The sequence below is a fragment of the Labrus mixtus genome, chromosome 20 (genome assembly GCF_963584025.1).
Source record: "Labrus mixtus chromosome 20, fLabMix1.1, whole genome shotgun sequence".
Classification (NCBI taxonomy): Eukaryota; Metazoa; Chordata; class Actinopteri; order Labriformes; family Labridae; genus Labrus; species Labrus mixtus.
This window is the reverse complement of record NC_083631.1, coordinates 9,483,615-9,495,604: the sequence shown is the minus strand read 5'-3', so window position 1 is coordinate 9,495,604 and position 11,990 is coordinate 9,483,615. Positions and strand designations below refer to the sequence as shown.

The 11,990-nt window shown below is 41.4% G+C and overlaps 1 long non-coding RNA gene and 1 other non-coding gene across 2 annotated transcripts in view; both read left to right on the top strand.

Annotated features, from left to right (window-relative positions):
• The first annotated feature begins 1,884 nt into the window (after positions 1 to 1,884).
• On the top strand, positions 1,885 to 1,957 carry trnak-cuu (transfer RNA lysine (anticodon CUU)). The gene has a single exon. It is a non-coding gene; the product is annotated as a tRNA-Lys (tRNA).
• A 3,957-nt stretch (positions 1,958 to 5,914) lies between these two features.
• The window catches only part of LOC132953976 (uncharacterized), a 199,845-nt gene continuing 193,769 nt past the window's right edge, over positions 5,915 to 11,990 (top strand). Inside the window, exon 1 of the long non-coding RNA XR_009665687.1 lies at positions 5,915 to 6,192. This is a non-coding gene — a long non-coding RNA (uncharacterized LOC132953976). The remainder of the gene's footprint in view (positions 6,193 to 11,990) is intronic.

Sequence of the window (11,990 nt, the reverse complement as noted above, 5' to 3'; positions counted from 1 at the left end):
TTTTGTTTTTATTAGACGTTTAAAATGTGAGTTTTATTTTCCTAGCAGTGAAACAAGCCAAAGAGAAAGTCACCATTGTTACATTTGAATGTTTTTCAAACTTGTTTTTGTCATTAATTCATGAAACTGATAATAAATGTTTTTATTTATCCCGGACTGAGCGGTTCATTCTTCCTCTTTGTCTGTCGATTATTTTAAAAATGTAATCTTCAACTTTTAATTCAGATTTTATGTTTCTTCATTCTGTAATAACACATTGACCTGAGAAAACATGAAGAATATAGTCATTATTAAATGTTTAAAAATATATTAAATGATAAACATTTTAATTTAAAGTTCTTACTCAAAGAAAAACAATTAAAAATCATTATTAATAAATGAAATCGTTTCCTGACCTCTGAACATCTCTCGTCCAATCAGAACTCACCTCCGCGGACCTTTGATGAATATTAATGAGCTCCGTGAAGAACCTCGGGGCCGCGGGATCTCATTGGGTAGAAAAGGAATGACGTCATATGACTCCCACAACCAATCGTTCGTTCTGGTTTCGATTTCCTGTAATTTGATTGGTTATTTTCTGTGAACAACATCCGGAAACACAAAAACAGATTTAACGGAAATAAATGTAAAATTTATTATTCATTTATTTAAAATAATATCATTATATTCTTACACTTAATATTGTTATATATGTGTGACCTTTATAGGCTCTGTTATGTAAACAGGAAGTGAAGGCAGATATTATTTTTTATAATATAGAAATTATATATTTATATTATTATTTAAAGAACCAGATTAAAACAGAAACTTCACTAAAAATCATTAAAACAGAATAAACAATCAAAGAGAAGATTAAATATGAAAATACGTTAAATACATAAAATAAGATCCAAAAGAAAAACAGAAATATGACAACATGCGAAAATAAGTCATTAAAATACAAGATATATAAACACAAATTAAAAACCGAGATTATTTTCAGACTGAGAGTGAATTTATAAAAACAATAGTTATATTCTCAAACACAACATTAAATATGTGACCTTTAGAGATCTAAACAGGAAGTGAAGGCAGATTTTGTACGAGCTTTAAATATTAATTAAAGTAATTAAAATTTTAAAAAACTACACACACACACACACACACACACACACACACACACACACACACACACACACACACACACACACACACACACACACACACACACACACTCACAAAATGTGCCAATATAATCTTCAAATACGTCAATTAAAAAAAAAAACTGAAAGGTCAGTTTGGAAATTCAATTTGATTTCAGAAGTCACCTTAAGAATAAATAAAAAAAACAATTGATCTGTGGAGTATGCAAAGACTTAAATATATCCTGCTGTGCTAGGATTCAGATAAAAAACAAAACGTTTTTGTTCATCACATAGTGACAGAAAACGACTGTTGTGGTTAGAGGCTGAAATCACCTGAAAACACTCACACCTGTTGTACTCACATGAAATCACACCGGAAGTTCCATCAATGGGTTAAAGTTGAGTTAGTCTTGTTTAAAATACTAATAAAAGAGTTTTTGTAGTTTTTGTTTTCTTTCAAAGATTAAAAGCCTTTCTGACTACAGGTGAAGTTAGGTGAGTCACCATGATAGACTTCCGGTGCACCGGACCCGGAAGCGATGTTTCGGAGATTAAAAAAAAAAAAACAAACAGGATAATGTGATCCTCCTCTACCTTCTGCTGTGGGGCGGGAGGACGATGTGAATAATTGGCCTACTGTCGTTTATTTTTGCTTTCACTCATTTCTTCTGCATCATCATTTCTAAATCACAGACCCACCAGACACCACAAAGAGGACAGCGACCCTTGAGGTAGGACATATTACTGCAGTAACAGCACCGCCCGGCTAGCTCAGTCGGTAGAGCATGAGACTCTTAATCTCAGGGTCGTGGGTTCGAGCCCCACGTTGGGCGAACAACATTTTTTTGCCTCTGTTCTACAAACTCTACTCTGAATAGAAAATGTTTCGGTAACATTTTCGAAGAGAATAACAGTAAGAGACTAATTGAAGTTTGAACTTTTCGTTTTATAAATGTGAAGATAAAGCCAAAGTAAGTCTACATGTATTATAGAGCAGTTGTTGTAACATTAAGTTATGTTTACAGGTATAATTTTAGCCTCTTCATTTACAGCAGCCACTAAAATGTGCTACGCTGTTGGGGAAACGAGCAGTAAACAAAGCACGTGTTATTAGTGCAAGCAGTCAAATATCAAGCATCGACAAGTACGGACCAATCACTCCATTGGGAGGGAAATGTCGCCCTCTGGTGGTCAGCTACGGTCATTGCAACAACTGACCACCTGTAGTGTATTTTATCTTCTGTCATGTCGTGAATCTGTTTGTTTCCTTTGTTTTTATTTGCTGCTTGTTTCTTCCTGAACAGGACCCGTGTTTCTGAAGGTAACAGATTACTTAGATGTAGAAAGTTCTGCATATTTTTTTACAAATCTGAGGCGCATCACAGGAGAAGTTCTGTGCCAGCCCTCCGAACTGAGTAAGGACGCCATCTAGTGGAGAACCAGTGGAAACTGCTGCAGGTCTGAACCAGAACATTGCAAAGCAGTTTACCCAGCAGGGCCTTTTACACACGAGTATTCTACTTTAATGATCACATGATGGTGTTTTGCAACGATTGATAAATTCAAGAGAATCTCTGTGACATGAGATATTTCTTTACTGGTTGTTACTCTCCTCATGCACCAGCCATCTCTGGGAACGTAAGAATAACAGAAAGACAAGTAGTTTCCTCGGTGTGTCCTTCAGTGGATGAGACACAGGACGGACGTATAGCTGAAGGAAAGTGTGAAAAAGACGTCTGAAGAGGCGTCTAGTGAACGTGGTGTCTGTGAGCGACAGGGAGAACTTGGAGCCACATGGATGAAGGTGAAGACTCGACTCTTACTTCTACTTTTACCATGAGTTTCTTTTTAGACAAGTATCTGTACTGATGGCTGAACTTCTGCAAACTCTGTGAACGGAAAACACTCTCATTGAGGACAAAAGGAGGGAGATGGGAGGACTGTGTGATGTAAGGATTGGCTTTGGAGTCAGTGCTGACTCAACAGAATTACATCATCCTCCTCATCATCATCATCATCATCAACATCTCTCTTGGAGCGTCTGGTTTCCATCAGAGCAGCTGAATACAAACAGAACAAGAATCCATCCACGTTTATTTTATGCCTTTTCTTCCTATTTTTTAAACCACCTGTCAATCAAATCTCTAGGGCGGGACTCGCACATCATCACCTGACACTTCCAAAAGGTGACATGTCTTTTCACCTTTTGCACTGAGAGACTTCTATCTGAGGTGTTTGTGCCTGTTTTTCTCTCCTCACCTGGTTTATATACAGCCACAGCAGAGCTCCTCTCACATGATTGGCTGGAGGGGGATTATCATACAGCGGCCGATTGGTCGGGGCTGTGACAGTGACTGATGGGACGGCTGGTGATTGGGTAATGAAGCGGTGATGTCACTGGATGTGGGTTGGCGAGATGATGGGAGAGAGAGCTAGAGAGAGAGAGGGGAGAGAGAGAGAGTGGGTGGGATTAAAATGATAGAGAGACCCTGCTCTACTATAGGAGAGAGAGAGTTTGTGTGTGTGTGTGTGTGTGTGTGTGTGTGTGTGTGTGTGTGTGTGTGCAGCTCTTAAACAAAGACGTTCATTATTTCTCTGCAGTGTAAACACTCGGCTTGTGTTACACATCGTTCACTCGCTGCTGTTTGTTTGATTGGAGGAGAAAAATTATGAAACATTTCCAGAAAAATCTTAAATTACTTCCACTGAGCCGCAAGTCAGGACTTATGCTTCGATACTTTCCATCGCCTCGCCTCGTCTTCTCTCAGCTCGTTTTATTTCTTTCTTCATACCATCTAAGAGTCTCTATTATCCTCAGCTTCTCTCCAAAATCTGACAAAAAGTTTCTCACAACCTACCCGGTAACTAATTATTTACTGACAGTCAGTACCTCGATTGTTCCTCAACTTTAAGCAAACATTTCTGAACATTCTTCTTTCAGGAGCGATTTTACCAAAAGCACCAAAGTAGATACTTATTAAACATTTGACCTTCTCTTTCTCTCAGTCCGTCTCTTTATTTTTTATCAATAAGAAGTCAGAGAATTCAAACTCATCTTCAAATAATTTAAGATAAAATTTTTCCCCTAAGGAAGCCCCGAGTGTACGTCCAGTACGTCCATACTTTTTATTTTCCTGTGAGAGTTTTCTGGAGATTAAAATGTTGGTTTTCCTGGAATAACAAGTCTCAAAATCTCAGAAAAAATGTCTGCAATAAACTTGAAAACAAGCTTCATGCTGCGGTAACAAGATATGTGGAGATCTCAAGTCAGAAACAAGTTATGAGATAAATTATTTTTTATGCATGGACGCTTTAGGCTTCCGTAGTCTCCTTACAGAGATGTCCTCCCTGACTCGTCTTCTCTCTGCAGGACTCGATGTTTCTCCTGAAGGAGTCACTCTGGACTTCTCTTTGACGGATGGTTCTGTCCGCGTCTGTGATTCTGTAACGTCCTCCATCATGACCTCAGCTCCATTTCTTTCTTCTTTAAAGCAAAGTAACCTTTTCAGAGTCCGGGGTGACGTCCAGAGGTTTTCCACTCCAGCCCATCTCTGCAGAGCCAAATGTTCAGTCTGCAGATCGTCACTTTAATGAGATGTGGAAACGTAATCATGTTATTCTGCTGCTGCTGCAGGCTCCAGCTGCACGCCAAACCTCCGACACCCTGAGGAGTCGTGTCACAGCAGACAGGTCGTGGTTGACGACAGCCGGCAGACACGGCCTCCAGAAACCCCCAGAGAGGCGGTGAGACCCCCCCCCCCCCCCCCCAAATATCTGGAGACCTCAGAGTATACCACTAACAAGCTACCTAAAGGAATAAGTGGGCGACCTTTCTTCATTACTGAGCATCAAACTAGAGGAGTCATACCACTCTCTTCTCTGTTTGTTTCAGAGACAGGACGAGTTAGCTTAGCTTAGCATTAAAGAGGAAACTTGTCAGGGCGTCCAAAACACTTTGACATGTTTGATAAATCAATTTAAGGGTTTCAACTGTTAATGGAGCTGAATTAACGGCTCAGACATGAAAGTGGTTTTAAATCTTCTAATCTAACTTTCAGAAACAAGCTGAGGAAAAGTTGCTTTCCCAGAAAAGTTTCTGAACTTCTGCAAACTTTACAGAAACATCTGTGACTGCAGATCTATGTGGTCGCTATGACGTGTTGGAATCAGAGACAAACAACAATAACAGAGTAAGAGAGGAAAAAGGTTCTTTCAGACGGGAGATTAGTTTCTGCAGGTCGGTTATTTTAGGATCCTTCTTGGAAACATTTGGATTTAGGTTTTAAGTCAGTTTGGAGTAAAGTTAACTTCATGTGTTCACATTTAGAGAAAGATTAGAGGTTTGAGTTTAAATCTGTTCTTCAGTCTGTAAAGTTAAAGGACCAATCAGTGAGATGTGTAGTGAGTGAGATGATAAAGTGATCTTACTATATGATCAGACATTAAGGAAACATGTTGAAGTGCTGGTTGCTATGACAACAATGCAGCAGCCAGTATGTCCTCCTTCTAACTTTAGATTCTGGTCCTGAATGCTCTGGATTTGTTTGGACCAGAGAAGGTAGGCGCTTTTAAGGCGACCCCCCACACGACCGTTTTGGACGCCCCTCGCTTTGTCTGATGAGAGCAGTTATCAGGTCAAACCAACAGGTGTTGCAGCGATGGAAGCGGGCAAGAGAAGTGGTTCAGACAGAAGTGAAACCACCTAGCGCATCACAAGGTGTCCACTTCCCGCCATTGAGGACGTCCAAAGAAAACGCTGTCTGTGGCGAGCTCACAGCAACCTTAAAGACTCCTCCCACCCTGCCCACAGACTGTTTGCCCTCCTGCCCTCCGGTAGGCGCTTCAGAAGCCTCCGGACCAGAACCAGTAGACTGAGGAACAGCTTTTTCCCCAGAGCTGTCTCTCTACTGAACTCTGCCCCCCGAACTCTGAACTCTGTCTCCCTCCTGAACTCCGACCCCCGCTGACCCCCCTTCCCCTACACATCACCTCACACCCATCATCCCCCCACCACTCCTCCTGGTCATACACACACACATCTCTCATCCACCTGTATTATTATATTATAGTATGTTCATATCACCTCAATAAGTTATCCACCTGTACAATATGTCCATATTCTGTATATTATCTGTAAACTAGTATAGCATGCTCACTGCACCTTAATCTGTATATTATAATCTGAAGAATATACTTATATTTATAGCATTTATTTATATTTATAGCATCCCATTAATCCAGCCATATATACCCAATAATTCACTTTTTTTAGTCTACATCTGTAAATTTTGTAATTACTTGTACATAGCACAGATTCTTGCACTTTCTGCTTATTGCACTTCTGGTGAGATGCCAAACCTCATTTCGTTACTCTATACTTGTATATGTGTAATGACAATAAAGTTGAATCTCATCTCATCTCATCTCAAATGATTGTACCCGACCTAAAAAGCCTCTGCATGTTTCTAATCGGCTCCGCTTCAGAGGTCCAAAGCGGCCTCATACTTGAACACCTTCATCCCTCATCGAGCAGAGAAAGAGAAACACAACACATGGCTTTCATCCTGCCGGGCGTCATGCCTCCTTTTCAAATAAATACTAACTGAGTGAATATAAAGCAGAGAGGCCTCCTGTACCACCAGCCGGCCAGGAATCATCTGTTCTCTGAAGATGAATCGCCCGATATTAAATAAAACCTTACCATATGCACACACACACACGTCACTGTGTGGCTTCAAACAGCTATGAATCATACTCTGCATGTTTTTTTTAACTTTAAAGTTCTTATGAGGAAGTTAAAGATGTAACCAGGCTTTAAATTTTATATTTAAAAAACAGCAAACGCTTATCCTGATCCAAGGGTGTAATTTAACCTTATGTAAGAAGTCTGCAGGACGGTCATCATTCTTCAGGAGTGGCTGAGAGCCACGAGAGAGCAAAGAAATGGGTCTCACACACATGAACACACACACACACACACACACACACACACACACACACACACACACACACACATAATAAATGATGCTCCAGCTTGAAAAAACAAACACGCTCCGTGCAGGATCTCAGAGCTCTGATTGGAGAAACACAAAACCGACCCAACAGAAAAACACAGAGCCGCAATTAGCAACAGAAGAACCATTTATCGCAGAGAGAAGGTAAACATGAGGAGACAGGACGAAGGGAGGAGGAGAGGAGGAGAGGAGGAGGGGAGGAGAGGAGAGGAGGAAAGGAGAGGAGGAGAGGAGAGGAGAGGAGAGGAGAGGAGAGAAGAGAGGAGAGGAGAGGACAGGACATGGCAGGAGAGGAGAGGAGACACAAAAAACATTTTTGAGTGTGACTGTACGGAGGCCCTAAGAGGACATACACCAAAGAATAAAAATGGAACCCAGTTTGTAAGAAAATGTGAATTTCTATTGTTTTTATGATATCTCAACCATTTTCTTTTTACCTCGGGATCACAACGCTGGTTTTCCCTTGATGAAGGTCGATTTCAGCCATGTCCATTAAAATTGTCGTTATCCCTGGAAAAACAAGAAAACATAAAATAAGTTGAGATCTGAAGAAAACAACAGAAATGTACTCACAAAACATCCTGTCGTGATTAATTAATAAAACAAAGGCCACTGATGCTCCGTTCCATTTGTAACCACTTTGTTTTGAAAATCTTTATTTAAACATTTGATAAACTGCAAAAACCACGTGGTTACAGTTTGTAGTCCCTGTGCAGATTCTCTTCAATTAAAGTATTTTTATATTTCTGCTGATTTAAAGTCTTCAATGATTGTTAACACTGCAGCGTCTGGTTTTGTTTATTATTTATGCAGTTCTTCCTTTTAACCACCAGGGGGTGCAAAGAGCCAGTTTACATCAGTTTGTTTCAAAGATAAAGATAAAGATAAACTTTATTGATCCCCGTGGGGGAAATTTGTGCATTACAGCAGCTCCAGAAAACAGGGGACGGGAATACAATTATTAAAAATAAAAACAGAAGTTAAAATCAAATCAAACATATTTACATTCCTTCCTGTCTGATGTCAAAAGAAGAATTTGCAGAAGACTCATCTGTCCTCCATGTGATTGTTGCGTCTGTGTTTGTTCTTTGGCCATTTTTTAAACAACAAATTACCTGATTCTGGTTTGCCTTCTGTGTTTACTGTTCTGGTATAAAAAAAAATCTGTTGTCATGACAACCCCAGATTGTGTGTGTTAAAAGAGGGTGAGTCGTTAGTAAAAAAAAAAGTTGTTAAATTCATCATCATAGTGTTTTTTTCCATGACGTTGCAACAGTGGCGCCTGTGTGTGCTTTGATCAAATGATGACACACACACACACACACACACACACACACACACACACACACACACACACACACACTCACACACACACACACACACACACACACACACACACAGATGTCTGAATGGACGTCAGTTCTGCTTGTCTAAAGTGACCAAAGGCTGCGGGACAAAGAGGGAGTGACGGGTCGCTCTGATTGGTCGTGGCAGACTTTGATTGACAGCTGGTGGCAGCTGGGTGGAGTGTGGGAGCGTGTGTGTGTGTGCGCGTGTGTGTGTGCAGACATATCTTGATAACATGCTGTTTTGTGTTTTTTCTCTGCACCTCTAAAAGCAAACTCATGTTTTATCTTCTAAACTTTCTGATAATCTCCTGCACTTTTCTCGTCTCTCGTTATTCTGCTTCGTTAAAACTCAAAGTCTTAACAGCTTCGTGATATGAAATCTGTCCGCACACACATATTTTAACCATGAGCAACATTTGATCTACGCTCAGAGGGCAACATGTGATCTCTATTAAAAGAAAGAATGAAAATGAAGAGAATTAAAACTTCATTTACTGAATAAAAAATTACTTCTGATACGTCAGAATATTATAAACTCACCACAGAAACACAAACAGAAACATGAGCGGCTCCACATGATGATGATGATGATGATGATGATGATGATGATGATGATGATGGAGGTGGAGGTGATGGCTGACAGTTTGATTGACAGCTCTGTGCAGATGTGTGTGTGTACTCGTACGAGAGTTTGTAATTTATGAGCAAAATAAAGCAAATTGCAACCACTTGTTAGAGGCCGAGGTCTGCGTCCCCTCTTATAACACACACACACACACACATACATACACACACACACACACACACGCACAAACACATACGCACACACACACACATATGCACACACACACACACACACACACACACACACACACACACACACACACACACACACACACACACACACACCATGCTCAAGCTAATCACGAGCCAGCTTTCATTTATAATAAATCTCAAAAGCAGACAAGAGCTGTAAATAAACAGACCTGTGTGTGTGTGTGTGTGTGTGTGTGTGTGTGTGTGTGTGTGTGTGTGTGTGTGTGTGTGTGTGTGTGTGTGTGTGTGTGTGTTCTCTGCACGGAATGGGAAGCAGAAAAGTAGTCCTGACATCTATCCATCACTCTGCCCGTGCTGTGATCCACGTAAAGTGATTTGCCTCCTCGATTTGTGTGTGTGTGTGTGTGTGTGTGTATGTGTGTGTGTGTGTGTGTGTGTGTATTATTACCCCCTCTGATTGGTTGTAATGTTTAACACATGGCTGTATGCTGAAGCTCTCTTCCTCACGTTCATGTTGAGTTTCCTACTTGGACAATTTTGGTTAAATTTTGTTGCCAGAAATGTGCAAAAAATACCAACTCTGTTGCCTTGGTAACTGCTAACTACTTAAATTAAATATTTTCCCAGATATATCTTTCCCTTAAGTCATTTAAACAACAAAGCAAAGCTGAAACTGTTTGGGAGAAAGATGTGAATATTAAACTTTCCTTCTCCTCACCTACAGACCTTCTCAGCCCGGCCTTTCTACCCCCCGGTACCTGCCCGACCTCCGGGGTCTTCTGGACCCTCTGATCCTCAGACACAAACCTGTAGACTCTGGTGTGGCAGCCTCCACTCTCTGAAACTCTCTCAAGGCAGACATCCCAAACACTACATCCTCAGACATGTTAAAAAACTTTCTAAAACCCTTCTGTTCCCCTCAGCTTGTGTTCATATTCATTATTTGTATTTTCTTTTAAAAGATTTATTTTGGGAAGCCGTCGTGCAAACATTTTCGAGGAGCCAGAGAGACGACTGAGAGCATCTGTCAGATAAGAGGTTGTTTTCTGTCCAGATGTGCAGCGTGAACAGAGAGATGAGTCTGAAGAGATGACATCACTGGATGCTCCATGTTGTCCTTACAGAGAATAATAAACAAGTTTAAAAGTACAATAATCCTGTTTGTGCGGACCTGAGCTTCATCATTCTGTACGAGTTAAAGCTTCACGTGTGTGATATAACAATAAAGATTCTGATGAACATATTTTAAGTTTGATAAATAATGTGAGGGAGGAGGAGGAAGAGGAGGAGGAGGAGGAAGAGGAAGAGGAAGAGGAGGAGGAGGAGGACAAGGAAGAGGAGGAGGAAGAGAAGGAGGAGGAGGAGGAAGAGGAGGAAGAGGAGGAGGAAGAGGAGGAGGAAGAGGAGGAGGAAGAGGAGGAAAAGGAGGAGGAGGAGGAAGAGGAGGAGCTTTTCACTTCTCCGTCTCCATTTTCTCCTCCATCCATTCATGCCTGTGTGGACAGATTGTCTCGGTCTCGCCCTGCGGACACATTTGACCTGGAAGTGCTGTGATTGGTCCAAAGGTCACACTGCTGGCCTGTTATTGGTCAACGGGTCATTCCACTGGCCTCTGTAGGTCCCACCCCCATCCATCACTGTCACCGCGGCTTCTGTTGACGCCGTTATTAAGAGTCAGAGAGTGTGTGTGCCTTAATTCATGTGTGTAAACACATTATCGACCTCTCTCTCTCCCTCTCTCTGTCTCTCTCCCTCTCTTTCTCTCCCTCTCCCTCTCTCTCTCTCTCTGTCTCCCTCTCTTTCTCTCCCTCTCCCTCTCTCTCTCTCTGTCTCTCTCCCTCTCTTTCTCTCCCTCTCCCTCTCTCTCTCTCCCTCTCTTTCTCTCCCTCTCTCTCCCTCTCTTTCTCTCCCTCTCCCTCTCCCTCTTCTCTCTCTCTCTCTCTGTCTCTCTCCCTCTCTTTCTCTCTCTCTTCTCTTTCTCTCCCTCTCCCTCTCTCTCTCTTCTCTTTCTCTCCCTCTCTCTCTCTTCACTCTCTCTTCTCTCTCCCTCTCTTTCTCTCCCTCTCCCTCTCTCTCTCTCTCCCTCTCCCTCTCCCTCTCTCTCTCTCTAACTTTATGAATCTGGAAATATGTTTCTACTTTTTGCTTTGAAGAGAGACGTTCTGGATCTGATTTACGCCTGGTTTCATTTGTTTATGTGTGTTGAAATAAATCTTGACATTTGTGAGGTGGTTTTCTGTGTTTATGTTGAGCAGAGCCGCCACACATTGTGAGCAAAACAAAGGATTGACTTTCACAGAGACGGATGGACAGAAGCTGAAAGCCAGCTGTTTAAATCCTGGTACTGATCCGAGCTAACAGCTCATCAGACCACGAGCTGGTCAGCCTCGAGGAGCTGGAAGCAGCAGGAAAGTTCAGGGAGACTAACCGAGTATTTTGGTGTTTATAATTTAGACTGCAGTACCAATTTTAACCACTAGGGGTCAGAGTTACATACTGCTCCTTTAATAATCTTAGACAGAGAGGAACACGTTCTTTAAGAAAGCTAACCAAAGACAGCAGTTGTGTTTTTTAATACAAACACACACACACACACACACACACACACACACACACACACACACACAGAGCTCAAATAGATGTTGTTGCAGTTGTATAAGGTAAAAAAGCTTATCACACCCACGCACACACAAACATTAAAGAGTCCGTCAGTCAAACACACACCC